This window comes from Ostrinia nubilalis, chromosome 19, assembly GCF_963855985.1.
Source record: "Ostrinia nubilalis chromosome 19, ilOstNubi1.1, whole genome shotgun sequence".
Lineage (NCBI taxonomy): Eukaryota > Metazoa > Arthropoda > Insecta > Lepidoptera > Crambidae > Ostrinia > Ostrinia nubilalis.
In genome coordinates this window covers 8330159-8349330 of record NC_087106.1, presented here as the reverse complement: position 1 = coordinate 8349330, position 19172 = coordinate 8330159, and the positions used below count along the sequence as shown (strand labels likewise).

The 19172-nt window shown below is 37.8% G+C and overlaps 1 protein-coding gene and 1 long non-coding RNA gene across 5 annotated transcripts in view; one reads left to right on the top strand and one right to left on the bottom strand.

Moving 5' to 3' along the window:
- Positions 1–19172, top strand: part of LOC135081163 (brain tumor protein) — a 666947-nt gene that overhangs the window by 533860 nt on the left and 113915 nt on the right. The gene's annotated exons all lie outside the window — the stretch shown is intronic.
- On the bottom strand, positions 1138–2353 carry LOC135081294 (uncharacterized). Its single transcript, XR_010259176.1, has 4 exons — positions 2021–2353; positions 1626–1936; positions 1462–1524; positions 1138–1270 (listed from the first exon to the last, which is right to left on the bottom strand). It is a non-coding gene; the product is annotated as an uncharacterized LOC135081294 (long non-coding RNA).

The following is a 19172-nucleotide window of genomic DNA, read 5'->3' as shown; positions in this document are numbered from 1 at the left end:
ACAAAAACTGGCTATATTTTAGCTAAAACATTGCTATAAAAATGAATAAGTGCGCATATGATTTAGGTGCCTAAAACCTAAAATCTGTTGTCGTCATCTCACTGAGCGGCGAAATGTTATTTTGGAAAGCAAATTGGCCCTTATTTCGGCATATACGCGTACAAATGAAAGTGAAATTGGAGTATCTACATCATTACGTTTACTTGCGCACTGTTACATCCAGTTATTTTTGGAACGATCACTCAGTGAAAAGAAAAACGTGGAAGGAAAGGATTTTTACTCTGTGCCTAAAATGTTATGAATTCGTATTTTGTTTTTATTTATGGTAGAACTCAATTGATTCCAATTTTAAATAGAAACAGTCAGCGTCAAATATGTAGTTCGTGACACAGTAGCCAAAAAGTTCGCAACACGTCTTTGTTACGATTTGAAATAAGGTTGTAACTTTTTGTCACTTTGGGTGTCACGAACTTTTTGACCCTTACTGTCTACTCATTGATATGTATTAGTTTTGGACTAAAACAGAGCTTATAATACTCGTCTAGCTAGTGGACAGACAAACTAATAGACAATAAGTAGGTACTTATGTACATTCATACAAATTCATGGCGCGTGGATAACTGTGATATCACTATAGGTACTGTTAATTATGAAAAATCTAAAACGTTAAAATAACGGTATCGTTGTGGCCAATGAGATGCTGTCATAGTGACATTGACAATACGTCAATGTCACGCTAGCATCAAACGTCAGAATCACAGATTAGAGAGTATGTCTAAAGACAGATAGGAAACGGCCCTAGTATTGGTTAAACGATAAACAAACTGGTACCGAGCTAGATTGTCCAGTAGGTGGCGCTGAATACAATATGGCGTCTGCCGCCCACAGATTAAATATACCTGTCATACTTTTTTATGATCCGTTCCTTTTCATGTATTGCGGTTAAAAATAAAACTATTGAAGTATCAAATGAAACTTTATTGATGAAATATAACATGAAATATTTTGTTTAAGAAAATCAATAAGCATTAAAACTATTGGATTTTAAAAGATTACAGTTACTGTTGTGATTACAGTACATTGTTTTAGTTTTTACATAATGTACTCACGACTTGACATTTGTATGTAACTCATACAAAATAAGTTGCGTTATGACTTTTAGTAAAATAGTTTTTAATGTTCTCCATAAATTCACACGTTCACTCTCACTTTGGTTCTGTCCAATCCAATAGCCACTGTAAGCAGGCCAGATCTACACGTTTCTCACCACCTGTAATAAAGAGCAAAAAGATGCACATGACATGTCACCGTAAGACTGTAATCTCCTACATCATCAACATTCTACACTAATATTATAAAGAGTACAGCAGATGAACAAGTGATCTGTCTTATCTACCATACCTACTTACTGTCTGTTTTGTTTCTAGATTTGCACTACTTTGTTAAATAAAATTAATTTACCTTGTCAAATGTGTCCTTGTCAATCAATTACATGTACATTCACAGAATCTGGATTCCACCAATCTGTAATTAAATAATTAACTTTTATTTGATCCTAGTCGAAAAGCGTCAGAGGATAGGGTTAGAATCATTTTGAGGGTGTTTTAAATTTTAAAGGTACTTACCAAATGTTCTTATCAACAGAAGTTGTTTTAATTGTTATCTGGGTAATTCATCTAATACAAATCTTCCTAATTTAATGCATTTATGTCATGGCATAACTTGCAAATGAAATGAGTTCATCGTTTGTAATCAAGCATTCTTGGTCTGGTTTTATTGCTTATATAGGTTTCTTCTAAACTTATTTGAATAGGAAGTAAAGGTTGGTTCATCTGGATTTTAAGTAACAGTTGACATTAATGATCAGCACCGGTGATTCCATAGCAAGCACTTTTATTGTAATTGCAGCTTAACACCTTATAAGTTCGATATTAACCTGAAACAAATAGGTACTTAGATTCACTGTATAAAACACGTATCATTCACTGTGTCCTGCAATCTATGACTGCAATGTACCTACGTGTATTGTATTTTGGGTCCAAACTCCAAAGTATGTTGTTACTCCATGAAACGATCCATATTTAGTTTCCATTGATTTAAATGGAGTTATGAATGATATTGTAATGAAGATTTAATCCTTTGTGTGTTTCAATACTTGATAAAACATGATGTTGCTGCAAGCTGCAATAACCTTTCTCGAGTGGATATCTTACTTGAGAGAAATTTCTTCTTAAAACAAACATCAATCCAACTGGCAATCCATGCACATGTAGTTCTTATTAATATTGATTGAGAAATTATTGATTCTAATTAGATAAAATTTGTTTAAAGAAAAACACGTTTTTTGGATGAAAATTTTTGACGTTTTTTTTTTTAATAATGTCACAGTTGTAGACTTGAGACGGAACTAAATTGATTAAAGTGAAAATTACGACTTCGAATTAATATACTTTTAAATAATCATTTCATTTATAGAATGCAAATAGATTCAATAAAATAATTTATAAAAGTTGAAGTTGTATTTCGAAAATGTTTATTAACTTGATTCCAGACACGCAAAAGACCATTGTCGCATACAAAATAAACTATAAAAAAAGTCACTTCCTCTCGGAACTGTCAAAAAAATTCACTCTCTATGGAGCTGTCAAACTCTATGGCGTTTCCACCCCGTGGTCAGAATAGAGGGACGCGCGGAGACGACTCCGCGCGCTTTTGTGCTAAGTGATGAATTGTATCTAAAATAAGGCAATATATTGTACAAGATGAGTATTCAGTGTTTTATTTTACGAGAATAGATCTACCGGCCTTTAATAGTTCAGAAGTGAGATCTGAAACCTAAGATAGTAACGTGATTTCAAAGTGTTCCAGGTGACCAATGTTTCGTGTTATTTGTCACGAATGTTATCACAAAACGCCCACGATTCCATGATTACAAATGAATATGATGAAGAGAGAATGTCGAAGAAACCACGCTGACAACTGTGTGAGATGCAGAAAAGTATTTAAGTACGAGAAATGATGACGCAAATTATGAAGATACTCCCTCCGTAACTTGTCTTGTGGTCACGTAAGTGGTGAACAATTTGACTAACGATGGCCCCAGAGCAGGTACGATTTATTATTATTATCGATTATTCCAACAGCAACAATATTAACACATTTCCTTTTGAGCAAAATAATGCATGGAAGTGAATGATGCAACAAATGTTGTATTGTCAGTCTTTACTGATAATGCCAGGAATGTGTGTGAAAGCTATGGTATGTGCTCACTTTAATTTCAATGCCTAATAAGTTATTTTAGTAAAGCAAATTAAATTGCACAGTGTTCATTTGTTCATGTTTACATTCTGTGAAGAATAACCTGTTGAGATTTAAAATCTATAAATAATAGATAGAATAATGGTCAGATAAATTAAAATAAGGTTGGTAATCATGCCCGAGTAACCTCTTGGCATTATTTTGGAGAAGAATTGATAATTAGTTTTAATAAAGTAAATTGAAACTAAGATCTGTGTTGTGTAAATCAGTTTTAGTATCATGATGTTTCTTTCTTGATGCTGAGTAAGTACTACAAGATGAGATAGCTTAAAACATTTATCTAATTGAAATTAAGTAAAACAGCCAGTTATACCGTTGAACATGTGATATATTTTTGGTATTCTTATAATGATTGATACTTCAATTAAGTGTTAAACATAATTATTGAGTACTCTTGGTTACTGTAGATGCAAGACACATTATGTTACATGATGCTATATTTGAGTAAAGATAATGTTAATATTGAATTTCTCCAACTTATCAATTAATTTCTGCTGCCAGTAGTGATTTGGGTTGTATCACTAAAATTGAAAATTAGTGTGGGTGACCAAAATTTATCCAATTATGATATTACATAAAAGATATAGAATGTGGTACATTTAACTTAAAGGGTATTCTTGTGTACCAGTCATTATTGTTGGTTATTCTCACATGGTGAAAATGATTTTAATCTTGAGGTTATTTGTTAGCTGGTTAATAAAAAGGTTATTGGTTGTAGCATGTTGTGTGTGCATATTTTTAGATTTGACTTGAGTTTTAGATGTGGTGACCTATCTGTCTGCGGGTTGGCCCTGTGGTGAGCAAATCAGTCAAGCACAATACCAGAGTGAAGCTTAACACTGAGCAAGGGTACTCCACATAAGTGATTTGGAGTTGGACAGAAGGTGATGCAATACAAAAGGTATCAGCTGTGATATTTGGTGAGTGAAAATGCAATACAAAAGGAATCAGCTGTGATATTTGGTGAGTTGAATTAATGTTTTATTGCAAGGGTTGAGCTGAGACTAGCAGTGCCACTGCGGCTTGGTTGTTTAACTGTGCTTATTCTTGTCATTGGCATGAAATTGCATAGGTACAATTAACTTGAGTGTGAACAGATTTTAATAATTAATTGGCTACAGTCTACTGCTAGACTTTAGAACTTCCCAACTGCCGCTAGCAGCCTTAAGCAAAAAGTTATTTAAAGTACTTGGGTATTTCTTGTGAATGCTTTGAGGATGGTAACTTCATTGAAGTATTTGCAATTGTGCTGTTACCTAAGATAATAACAAGAAGTTTATTTTGATAAAGTTGCATTTGTGTGTGGAGCAACTTGGTGTTCACCCAAACACAATGTTAAGCATCAATATGTTTCACTTGCATTGTTTTGTTGTCAGTGATGATTTATGTAGTTGTGTTATTCATCTTAATATTTTGATAATGTTGTGGTTATGGGAATGGTTTGAAAATAATAATAATAATGTATATGATGTACTTGTTGATCATACACCAGTGGACATTGTCATGAAGCTGGGCGGACATTGTCATTCTGCGTGAGATGTCCTGATATCTGTGTGAGGAGAAAATGTGGCATGACATGACAAGCTATGTGGAATGGCCTAATCTGTGTGGGTTTAAAGTGAAAATGTTCAAAGAAGCCTAACTAATCCCATAAATCACTTAGGATGATGACATTAGATGTACTTTATGATGGTGTATAGATGTACTGTGTGATGATTTCTTGTGTCAGCAGAGCCGAAAGTAGTCAGCGTGCAAAGGTGCGTGGAGTGCAGCGCGCCTAGCGGCGCCAGCTGCAGGTGCCCGCGCGTGGGCGGCGGTGGCGGCTCAAGCGCGGCGGGCCGCAGCGGCGCGACGGCCAGCTCGGTGCAGAGCGGCGTGGCGCGTGCAGAGCGGCGTGGCGCGCGGCGCGGCTGGCACGCGGCTGCTCCTGCGGCGTGTCCAGCGGGTGCTACAAGCTGTGTGGTGTGGAACATGTCATGATAATCTGTGTGGGACATGTCGTGACAGGCTGGTTGCGATATGTCGTGACAATCTGTGTGGAACATGTCAAGCTGTGTGGAACAAGTCATGATAATCTGTGTGGGACATGTCGTGACAAGCTGGTTGCGACATGTCGTGATAATCTGTGTGGGACATGTCGTGACAAGCTGGTTGCGACATGTCGTGACAATCTGTGTGGAACATGTCATGACAAGCTGTGGTCATGATGAGTAACGGCGTCAGCGGCTCGAGCGCGGAGGGCCGCAGCAGCGCGACGGCTAGCTCGGCGCAGTGCGGCGCGGCTAGCACGGGCGCTTCGGGCAGCAGCGCGCACAGCGCGCGTGCATCGAGCAGCAGCAGCGCGGTCAGCGCGCGTGCATCGGGCAGCAGCAGCGCGGTCAGCACGCGCGCTTCGGGCAGCAGCGCGGTCAGCGCGAGCGCTTCGGGCAGCAGCGCGGTCAGCGCGAGCGCTTCCGGCAGCAGCGCGGGCGCTTCGGGCAACAGCAGCGCGGTCAGCGCGCGCGCTTCGGGCAGCAGCGCGGTCAGCGCGAGCGCTTCGGGCAGCAGCGCGGTCAGCGCGCGCGCTTCGGGCAGCAGCAGCGCGGCCAGCGCCAGCAGCGGCAACGGCTCGCGCTCGGCGCGCAGCAGGTCGCGCGCCAGCGAGTGCGCGGGCAGGCGGTGCAGCCGGGCGAGTCGGCGCGTCACGAGCGGCGCCAGCGCGGCGAGCGCTGCGTGGTGCGCGGCGCGGTCGGCGCAGCAGGAGTCCAGCAGGTGCCGCGCGTGGTGGAGCAGCAGGGCGCGCGTGAGCCAGGGCACGTCGTGGGCGCCTATGAGCGCGTTCACGGCCAGCGTGTGGTGCGAATGGTGGCACAGCCGGATCCCAATACGAGGCGTCAAGTGTGCTATGAGTAGAGTAGACCTTCGAGGGCGAAGGAAATGTAGGATGGCCGAACTGTTAATTATGAAAAATCTAAAACGTTAAAATAACGGTATCGTTGTGGCCAATGAGATGCTGTCATAGTGACATTGACAATACGTCAATGTCACGCTAGCATCAAACGTCAGAATAGAGGGACGCGCGGAGACGACTCCGCGCGCTTTTGTGCTAAGTGATGAATTGTATCTAAAATAAGGCAATATATTGTACAAGATGAGTATTCAGTGTTTTATTTACGAGAATAGATCTACCGGCCTTTAATAGTACATATTACTTTAATAAGTACCTACTGGTCCCAGTGGGTTCAAAGCCTACGCGAAAACATAATTAATGAGTTTTTATCTAAAAATAAGATTTTATTACAAACACGTATAAAATAAAGTGATATTTCTTAGAAGCGACTAAACCAGCTTTATCTCGATAGAAATTTCAACATTCGTGACAAGCAAAAATGATTTAATACGACCTAATTTCTTTCGTAAAATTTTACGCTACAAACGACGACGGCACATCTAAGTACAGGCAGCGTCAAATAGTTCGTGACACCAAAAGTAGCCAAAAAGTTCGCAACACGTCTTTGTTACAATGAGGGCTATCGTTTTTATACTTAACAGTTGGCACCCCTGGCGATTGACAGGACCTTACTCTACAGTGGCGCCATCTTGATGAGTGCAAATGCGATAGTCCTCCTACCACTTTCGCGCTCACCAGTTGGTGCCACTGTCTTCGCTACTAGCAAGTGACAGGACCTTACTCTACAGTGGCGCTAACTGGTGAGCGCTAAAGTGGTAGGAGGACTATCGCATTTGCACTCATCAAGATGGCGCCACTGTTGAGTAAGGTCCTGTCAATCGCCAGGGGTGCCAACTGTTAAGTATAAAAACGATAGCCCTCATTGGAATAAGGTTGTGTAGTCAAATTTTTGGCCATGTTTCATTTCAATTCTCATTAAAGTTATATTCAATACCATCCTGTAATTTAAAAAATGAATTTTTTTAGTTGGGTAGGACTATCTCGAATTCTCGAGTCTCGAGGTGCCTATCGATAATGAAACACATATCAATACAACACTAGTGTAATACCTTACATGGTTTGCTCGTGCAAACAACGTACGCTTGACCTTCGTCTGAAGGGCGGAATTCCTGTAAACACTCCACTTTCAGAACACGCTTCGGATATTACTTATCGGACTATTTCGATGTTCGAATTCGACGTAATATGTTGTACCTACACTTTATTCTGTTAAGTATGTTGTATAACTATTACGTTACGTTTGTAACCCTATGGGACTAATACAGATTGTGTGAAAAAGTCCCAAAAATAATCTTCTATATCTACAGGGTGTTAGGTAAATGGGTATAATGAGCCGACACTAGCCCATGTTAACATGGGCATATAAATAGTATGGTGAAGTCAGAAATTTGATATCATCATTTAATTTTTTTTAATTGTCATACAAAATAAATTCTATAAAATCCGATTTGTATGAAAATTAAAATAATTAAAATGATGATATCAATTTTCTGACTTCACCATACCATTTATATGAAAATGTACAAGGCTTCTCCGGCAAAGACTTGGAAATTGAGTTATTTAGCCAAGAATTGAATATTCATGTCTTATGTTTAACGGAACATTGGCTCAGGCAATATGAACTAATGCTGAGCATTAATAGTTATAAGCTTATTAGTTCATTCACTAGAGAGTTAGCTATTCGTGGAGGGTCACTAATATTAATCAATGATAAATTAAAATGTAAAGAGCGTAAAGATATTGTATCTCTCTCTGTCGAGCGAACTATTGAGCTGTCATGTGCAGAACTGGACGACTATGTTATTGTATGTGTATATAGACCCCCATCTAGTAACTATGAATTATTTGAAACCACAATGGAAGAGGTACTTAGAAGAGTGTGTAATAGTTCAAAGAAAGTAGTTGTATGTGGAGACTTTAATATTAATATAATAGAAGATTCCTCTCTTTCAATACGGTTTTTAAATTTATTCAAATCTTTTAACTTGTTAAATCTTTTCTCTGAACCAACTAGGGTGACTCCAACATCAGCTACTTGCTTAGACAATATATTCTGTAACTGCTTAGTGCTAGAGAAATCAATAATAAATTTTGTTAATTCTGATCATTGCGGTCAAATAGTGTCATTTCAACACCATTTTGTGCCATCGAGCAAGGAAATAGAATATAGACCAGTCACTGCATCCCAGAAAGACAAATTTAAATCTCAAATATCTAATAAGGTCCCACTTTTGCATTATTTTAACTGTAGTATAAATATTTTATATGAGCAATTATTTGAATTAATTAAAAATGAGTTCAATAAAACTTTTCCTAAGAAAACAATTATTATTAAAAACAATAAAACTAAATTCAGTGACTGGGCTACAGTAGGTATTTATATTAGTAGGAAAAAAATGTTTGAATTATATGGTAGAAAAGCCTATAGTAGCGACCCGGACTTTATAGAATATGTAAAAAAATACTCAAAAGTTTTTAAACAAGTTTGTACCATGGCAAAATCTATTTACATACGTGACAAAATTAAAAACTCTGGCAACAAAATTAAAGCTACTTGGAATTGTATTAATAAAGAAACTTGTAGAATTTTATATCTCGGGATGACACATTCGCATTAAAAATTGATAATAAGTATATTAAATGCAATGATAAGGTAGCAAACGCATTCGAAGGTTACTTCTCAAATGTACCAATCATAACAACAAGCAATCTTAATTCATGTTCATATCAGGCAATGTCTCTTCTCGAGGGTTGTGTTGATGTTTGCAATAGCCCATTAAAATTTAGACAAATAGACCCCATAGTTATTATAAAAACTTTCAAAGAACTAAATATAAAAAAGACAGAGGATATATGGGGCATATCAACAGACATAATAAAACCCATCATTCCTCTTATAGCTCCCCATTTAGCTCATATCTTTAATGAATGTATTAACGAAGGTCAGTTCCCTACCCTGATGAAACATAGTAAAATCATACCATTATTTAAAGCAGGAGACAAAAGTGACCCATCCAACTTTAGACCTATATCGATACTACCTGCGCTCAGTAAAATATTTGAAAAAATTATTTTCAATCAACTACTGTCTCATTTTAACTTAAATAAACTGTTTCATGAAAAACAATATGGGTTCACAAAAGGGAAAAGTACGACCGATGCAGGGGTTGCTCTTATCAAACACATTTTCGATGCTTGGCAGGAGAAAAAGGATGCTATTGGTGTATTTTGTGACTTATCGAAGGCGTTTGACTGTGTTGATCATCAAACTCTGTTATTTAAGCTAGAACATTATGGCGTATCAGGCAAGGCCTTAAGCCTATTACACTCTTACCTCTCAGACAGATTACAAAAAGTAAATATTCACGGAACTAACTCTTCGGGCGCCCCCCTAAAAATGGGAGTGCCCCAAGGCTCAATACTGGGACCATTGCTCTTTCTGATTTATATAAATGATCTACCTTTTTATTCAAAGGACCTTTGTGAGATAGTATTATTTGCTGATGACACTTCTTTAATTTTTAAAACTGACAGGCGTCAGGAAATATTTGACGACGTGAATAATGCTCTTTCCAAAGTATTAGACTGGTTTACAACTAATAATTTGCTATTAAACGCAAAAAAAACTAAATGTTTAAAATTCACTATGCCTAATGTCAAACAAGTTAATACTAATATTACAGTAAATAATGAACGCATTGAACTGATAAACTCTACTGTCTTTCTAGGTATTACCCTAGACTGTAAATTACAATGGGGCCCCCATATTGCTGCCTTGGCGGGAAGACTTAGTTCAGCTGCCTTTGCGGTGAGAAAGATCAGAAACTTGACTGATGTTGAAACAGCAAGGCTTGTATATTTTAGTTATTTTCATAGTATTATGTCTTATGGTCTTTTACTGTGGGGCTCAGCAGCAGACATAGAATCAATTTTCATTTTACAGAAAAGAGCTGTTCGGGCAATATACGGTCTTAAACCACGTGACTCGCTTAGAGAAGTTTTTAAAGAAATCAATATATTGACTGTGGCTTTGCAATACATATTTGATAACATTATGTATGTCCGTAAACATATACATTTATTTACTAAGAAAAGTGACGTCCACTCATTTAACACGAGACATAAGAATAAACTTGCTGTTCCATCATTTAGGTTGCATAAGATAGGTAATTCATTCTTGGGGAAATGTATTACCATATTTAACAAAATACCACACAACCTTGTCGAATTGCCAATAAACAAATTTAAGATACATATAAAAAATACCCTTATGTCCAAAGGGTACTACAAGGTTCGAGACTATATTGATGACAAGGATGCGTGGTCAGTTCAGTCTGCACATATTTGATGTACTTAAATTTGACTATTCTTACCGTTAGATAATTCCTGGCAATAAGTGGTGACTGAGTTTGTTCCGGCGTTTCTTCTCAGCACTTGCCATATGTTTGTCTCGAAGCGCTGGTAGGGCCCAAAAGATAAGGAGACATGTAAAGTGCCCCATAAGGGCTACCTTTTCTTTTTTTATTATTTTCTATTGACGTTCATAAGTGCCACTTGTGGTCTAAACTGAATAAATATTTTTTGATTTTGATTGATTTTGATTTTAACATGGGCTAGTGTCGGCTCATATACCCACTTACCTAACACCCTGTATAAAAGCGAAAGGTCACTGACTCTCTCACTCATCACAAAATCTCAGAAACTACACGTGCTAGGAGTCTCAAATTTGTATGGGGGTTCCTTTTAGAACTTAGGTCCGCACTCCACCCTTAAGGGGTTAATAAGGTGATTGATATACCTGATAAGGTACTTGCTCTATCATTTTGACATTTTTATATAAACCAAACAAACTAACTGATCGCGAGATTATCGTTAGAAATGTTGCTAACAACCCTAGATGTAATTTTCATCTATTAAAATTCAACTCCACAGAGTTTAATGTACGCCAACTCCTCTTTCATCCCGAATTCGACTTTTAATTCGATTACATGACTTAACTTAGAAATCACCGATCCACAAAGGGGGGGTTCTGGTACAGTTTACTTATAAGATACTTAAGGATTCAGGTCGATTCAATTAATTTGGAGCGACAGCAAAAAGGACGGTTGAAAGGTTATTACGTCGGCCTATTAAGCCAGCTTTTCTTCATACAGACTAAGGCATACCAAGCTTTATACTGAAGCACCTTATGTGATTGGAATAGAGGCGATGTTGCAACAAAAATGATAAATCTGATGTGCTGTCAATGCTGTCATTTACATAAGCGATAGTCATTCTGGACTTCGAGCGGATTCTCTGGAGTGTGGAGACGGCAGTGAACGTTGTATCTTGTCAAGTGACCATGACCATAAACCTGTCAAAAAGACAAATTTGTAACTAAGGTTTTCACCATCAATCCCTAATTTTTAAGTGACCCCTATGGTAACACAACAGGAATTTTATTTTCATAGTGGTCACTTAAAAATTTGGGATTGATGGTGAAAACGGGCGTAAGTCAATTATTTATTGTCCTTATCTTAGTGCTTTATAACATGGTCCGATGAGCATTAGAAAAGAAATTATTAAAATGTCAACCAAAGTTGACAGTTAGCTTACCTTTTTAAGGGTCTTATGAGGTTGGGAACCTCTGACCTACCTCACAGGATTACTTACCTCAGTCTAACATAATTATAACAAAGTCCCATTTAATTTAATCAGAATTAACTTTAACCCTTCCAAGGCAAAACGAAAACATACCCACCCGTTCGCAAAGGGCTTCCCGATAGTAATATTTCAGATTTTAATTAATAAAATAGTCATACGGCAGCAGTTTTGTAATTAATTAGTTGCCTTTATTCACAGCCCGTACAAAAAAGCCTGCTCATTTATACGTATTCCGCTGTAGGTACGTACAATTTAAATCTTTTTTTTTAGTGTAATATTCTAAATCTTACTGTGAGAATAATTATTAGATACTAAAAACAGTTAACCAGACAAACTGACACAGTTATTGTTGTAAAATCGCACCCTTATTAACAACGCTTAGTGCTATGTTCAGCTGAAATGCTGTTATCTGCTTATACATACTCGTATTAATATTATACATTGATGACTAATATCATTAAAGAACTGATTTTCATCCATATTGTAGTTTGTAGTAACTGTACTTCGTCGCTTGTTTAAACCTTCACACTTCAAAGTTACAAACCTTTTACAAGTAGTTTGCAAGTTTAATTTGCATTAATTCCAAATGGTTTTACTGGTATCTTTGAACTGTTGTTAACGTTACGAAGGTATGCAAAAATTCGATTTGCCCGCCCCCATTTCAAGGTGGGTAATTAGTGTCGTTCAGCAAGTAGGTTTTAACTCGATTCTTTTTATTCTGATGTGGGTCACATAAATAGTCCGACTAAAACTAAAATGCAGCCTTGCTAAAATATGGAGATTTGCCAAATTACTGCTTGAGTGAAAAATTTCATGCAAATCTAATTTAGTTTCTACATTGTATAAGCACTGCAATGCGATCTTCGTGGTAATTTTCTTTAAAAGTATTAGCTTAGAAATTCAAGCAAACTTTTGTACACTTCAAACTTCAAACTGTACATTTTTTAACAAAATTGCACCTTTTACTTAATGCGCTATTGAAATAAAGGTTTTCGATGCATTGCGGGTGTTTGGGAGTAATAAAATATGTAGTTTAAAAGTCAATCATAATTTTGCTTGACTTTGGTTTGTCGAAAAAAAGTCATCATCATCATTTCAGCTATGGGACGTCCACTGCTGAATATAGGCCTCCCCCAATGATTTCCATATTGTCTGGTTGGTAGCGGCCTGCATCCAGCGCTTTCCTGCTATCTTTATGAGGTCGTCGGTCCACATTGTGGGTGTATGTCTCACATTTCGTTTTGCGCTACGTGGCCTCCACTCCAGAACCCTGCTGCCCCATCGGTTGTCAGTTCTGCATTCTTTGTGCCTGCCCATTGCTACTTCAGCTTGCTAATCTGTCCGAAATTCGAAAATAAAGGTATGCTTTAGGAACTATAACTAAAGAGATTTTGAAGAATCGACTCTGCAGTGTCAGGTATTTCCTTTTAAGGGTGTTATACACGGACCGGGATTAATCGGGACAGTCAAGCGTTAAAATCGAATGTTCGGGATAAAGGCCAATAGAAAGGCTTTGTAGTTCGACGAATACTGCGAACCGAATGTGACGAGTCGTGTTTATACGTAGTATCTACTCTTATGTAAGTATTCCTATGTATGTACGCCTCACTCGCAGAGATGTACAGATAACAGCTTAACTAAACACCGAGAAATCTTAAGTAAGTGTATTACGGATAATTTTTCAACAAAAAAGTTAACCTATTTGTTACCCTTTTTATTCAGATACTAGCTTTTTGTCTGCGCTACGACTTCGCCTGTGGGAATTTCGGTCAAACTGACATACTTAGGGGCCATCCATAAAGTACGTCACACGAATTTCATGATTTTGTGACCCCTCCCCCGTCCTTGTCACAGGTGGTCACATTTCTGAGACCCCCCCCCTCCCTAGTGTGACGTCACATGTTTTGCAATTTCACATCGAAAAATTATTAAATTAACAAAAACATAGCAACAAATAGAAACAATAAAATCACGCGCGAGGTACGGTGCGTTTGGCGGCATTATAGGCCAGTAGAATTAGATTTTAAATCTGAAATAATTCCTACAAAAGATTTTATTGCTTTAATGGCTTCATTGGTTGCCCATTAAGACTCTCCTAGGTTTTCGACTTCGACGGAGTTGTGCATAAGTGGTGGGGGTATTTTTTAGTTTAATTTATATTTCAAATTACGCGATTAGTACCTCTAGATATAAGATTTTGAAATGTGATGTCACGAAACTTAGGACCCCTCCCACCCCTTGTCACACCATGTCACACTTTGTCGACCCCCTCCCCCCCTCTTTACGTGTGACGTACTTTATGGATGACCCCTTAATCGTACGTATGTCATTAAAAAATCGGTAGACCCACTGTTGGACTAAAACTGTTCAAGTGTGAATAGTAAACAAACTGAGAGACATAATTACAGTCGCATTTATAGTAACTATGGATACAATATTGTTGTGCACAAATTTGCATTTCATAGAAAGTTGTCGCCAACTACCAGGCACGCATAACCGGCGGGGAAGTCAAACACCGTGCTTCCCTCAATTCATTAAGTAACAAGTTAAAGTAAGTTACAGTTCACATGTTGATTGCTAGTTAGAACAGCTCTCTGCGGCCCTGTTTGCCTGGTACGTGCTCATAAGCAGCACGCGAATCTCGACCCTGTTCCCTTCAATTAGGGAGTACACAATACCCGTATTCTTCCACTCACCATAGGCCACTGGAACTTAGTTAATTTACTTTATGGTATAATAAAATAGTGAACCACAGTTGGCGTTGGAACGGTGTAACTTACAAACGGTAATTAGTAAGACAATATTTTGCTATAATCTCGTAAGTGGGCCGGGTGGTATACGAGATCGTACTTTATGTTATAGGAACTATGGTAGTATGTTTTGGTTTATTTTATAGGCAATCACTAAACTCCTACGCCTGAACTTATGTTTAGTCGACAGCTCATTATTCGGAAAATATGTAGTACAGTCAACGTCAAGTAGTTCGAGACACCAAAAGTGTCCAAAAAATTGACAACGCAACCTTATTCCAATAGTAACAAAGACGTGTTGCGAACTTTTTGGCTGCTTTGGGTGTCACCAAATATTTGACGCTGTCTGTACCTATTCGTTCGTTCGTTCGTTTCAGCCGAAAGACGTCCACTGCTGGATAAAGGCCTCCCCCAAGGATTTCCACAAAGACCGGTCCTGCGCCGTTCTCATCCAGGCGCTGAACCTACCTACTTATTACAATTAAATAAATATTTTAATCACGTTGTGGACTATACATAGTATTGTTGCTATGTACGGGTGACGCATGTAAGGTTTAATCAATGACATCTGACGTCACATTTAATTTAGTCTGAATTTCTAATCACATAGTATCAGACGTCGGGATATTGTACGAAATTCTAGAATTATTTGGGTCGGGACAAGGTAAATTGATTTTACAATATGAATTCCAGTTCTAAATGTCCTTGAGATCTATGAAATTGATATTATTGTGGATGGAGCAACATTAATTGGAATAGTACCTACCAATAACATATTGTATTTCGTTAAGTAATGAGACTACCATTTTTTGTAACCAAAAGTTCTTAACTCGTTAGTATACTTATTTGTACGTAATCACCTATTTGTACCTTTGGTACCACAATATTTAGCATAATATTCAATTTTCCGTACATTAATGCCTGTTATCACCATCAGTCCCTAATTTTGAAGTGACCCCTATGGTAACACTTAACAGGAATTTTGTTTTTATAGGGGTCACTTAAAAATTAGGGATTGATGGTGAAAACGGGCATTATTAGACTCTTTAATTTATTACTATAAATAGATAAATTTCTAAGTGAGTTTTCAATGCCATTTTTATTGAAAGTCCTTGGCCAAAAATTGGTAATTGTCTCAATTGATTTAAACCGTATCGCAAACAATCTAGCACTAATCTAGTAACAGATTTTATAAAAATAGAAATAGTTTTCATTTTAAAAAGTCTAGTACTATTAGTAGATTGATTTGATTGCATCACATAATGATAACACAGACAGACATGGAAAGCCTATGTTCAGCAGTGGACGTCCTATGACTGAGATGAGGTCTATTCCACTTTGATCACCTGCCTTTGATCACCCAGGTGATAAAATAATTAACTGGAGTCCACTTTGATCACCCAGGGCACCGTATCCGTGGGTGATCAAAGGACACTAAACTGTCGCTGGAAGTCCACTTTGATCACCTGGGTGATCAAGGCCAGGTGATTAAAGTGGAATAGACCTGAGATGATGATGATGATGAACACAGACAGAATGATACTTTACAAGGTTCACAAAGGAAATTAATTCATCCCACGTGTAAAGTAAGTTTAGTAAACCAATTACTATTGTGGCTTTAGCAATTCAGCACTTACCTAAAAAACTCCTCGAATTTTCTCGCGTATCCCAAACACGAAATTACATCTTATTTCTCTTACTTCGTTCCCGAGTTTCCTTATCTCCTGTCCGCAAGGAAAAACTAATGATTAATTAAATTAGGAAAACCGTAAATTGGCGTTAATGAAAACGACTGGGCCCGATAATGAACAAGATTTGAATATCAGTCCCTTTTTTCGATGGTTTTGTCTTTGTTTTATTAGGCTGTCGCTGAAATGTAAGGTATGGTAATGATAAAGTACCTACCTAGACATATCCCGTGTAAATTATTATATTTATTGATAATAAGGTAATATTTTGATTAGAGTTTATTATTTATTGGAGACTAGCTTTTGCCCGCGGCTTCACCCGCGTGATATTTAGTTTGTCACAGAACGTCATAAATTATAGCCTCTATGTTATTTTGGGTTATAAACAATAAGAGCTCTTACACACGAGCAGCACATTGACGACAGCAAAGGCGACCGCAGTCGCCGTCACTTGTCGGCAGCTAGCCGTCGACGTGCCCGCAGCAAGCTGTCGACACGTCGACGGCAGACGTCGACGAGTCGACAGCTTGCTGCGGCGACCGTGTCGGCGTACGTCTTTGTACAGGAGCCAGCACAGATATAGATATACATAGATAACGCAAGTAACACGATCTGTATTAAAACCAAGCGTGCCGACTTTTTAATACCTACTGTGACGTCACAGCCAACATTTAGTGACGGGAAATCGTAATCGATTCAAAGATGCCGATGCCGCCGTTGCCCCAACGCACCGCTACGATCACAGAAATGGCATCGATTATCTGACAGACGAATGAGATACACAGACGAATGAGATATACAGACGAATGATATTAAACGGAATGTTTAAATAGATAATATTTTCATTGAATTTTAAATAAAAATGTATAATTCTAAAACAAATTGCTTATTATAATACATCGTTGCTGCGCGGGCATTTTTCGAGCCGCCACACAGTAGTTTGATTTTAAAAATAGGTGGACATACGATCGAAAGTCATAATTTCACCGAAACAAAAATTGTTTTGGATAGCATTTTGAATGCTGATCAACATTTGTCATTATGCATTTTTCGATAAAACGAGCCTTTCATGCTTAAAAAAAATATGACAAGAAAATTTGTATGGAGAAAAATCTTTTTTATTTTTTTTCTGGCTACTGTTGCAAACTGTAGCGGTCAAACCTTATGTAGTCGTAAGTACCTATGGTGCCTAACATTACTACATAAATACTTTTTGCGGGCACGCGCGGCCAAGCGAGTAATGGACATGCAAAATTTTAAATATTTTTATTTATTCATTATTGATTTTAATGCACTTAAAGTAATTATTAATAGATAAATATACTAAGTCTAACTTACTACAGCCCCCTATTACCTCATTTCACGCTAAAACCTTTCAAACTAGAACCTAAGTTTGTAGGTACTAGGTAGTCTAAGTTGTTTTTATTGTCATTATAATATTCACTACTGGTCTACTGGTTATCGTGTAAGATAGATTAGGTAGATATCAACCCTTTACCTAGGTATATACCTACTTCTTGGCACTTATAATACCGACATACATGATTAAAAAAAGTCTTCAAGCAAGAACCCTTGACTTCAATGCTTATGAAAGATTTTTTAACTTTCTAGAGTAGTCCTGAATAGATCCTTAAATCATTTTGACTGTCATAATCGATTACAGTAGGTAATGGGTTCAGTAAGGGTTTCAAACCATATAGTAAACAATACATTTTTATGGCTCTCCATTCAGTTAGTCAAATAATTCCATCATAAATGGAAATATCCGTAACCCTTTTCTACACATTATTCATCATCCATCATCATTTCAACCATAGAACGTCCACTGCTGAACATAGGCCTCCCCCAATGATTTCCACAATGGCCGCTTGGTGGTGCCCTGCATCCAGCGCCTTCCTGCTACCTTTATGAGGTCGTCGGTCCACCTTGTGTGGTGGACGTTCTACGCTGCGCTTTCCGGTACGTGGCCTCCACTCCAGAACCTTGCTGCCCCATCGGCCATTAGTTCTGCGTACTATGTGCCCTGCCCATTGTCACTTTAGCTTGATAATCCGTTGGGCTATGTCAACGACTTTGGTTCGTTTACGGATCTCCTCCTCATTAATTCTGATTCGATCTTGTAAAGAAACACCGAGCATAGCCCTCTCCATAGCACGTTGTGCAATTTTGAGCTTATTTATAAGGCCTATATTGAGAGGCCACGTTTCCGAGCCGTATTGCCACACATTATTGCAGATCCATTATGTAGGTACACCTCTCCTATAGTTTTATATGCCAGCTAACGTACACAAAAACTAATGTTACATGGTGCAGATAATGTGATAACATTTTGGTGTACTGCAAACCTACCTATTGGATTCTTTCGGAAAAAGTAAGTATGTGAGTGACTTTGATTATTTTAAACACTCTGATCAAAATAAGTGAATAGGCTAAAATATCTTTTTTGATTGTTTTTCGAACGAAGATAATAATTGTAGACATGAATGGAAGAAGGTGATAAATGTCGGATTTCAGATTTTTCTCAGTTCGATGATTGGGTAAAGGTATGCTTTATGTTTGAGGCTACTTATAAAGGTGTTATGTACGTTATCTTTTTAGACGAAGGGAAAGAAACTTACACCTCTTTAAAGGAGCCAAAAAAAAGAATATTTTTGCGAAAGTACGTATAAGACTATTCAACAGAAGAACTAGAAATTACAGTTCCGCTACCTACTGTAATCGATTATGACAGTCAAAATGATTTAAGGATCTATTCAGGACTACTCTAGAAAGTTAAAAAATCTTTCATAAGCATTGAAGTCAAGGGTTCTTGCTTGAAGACTT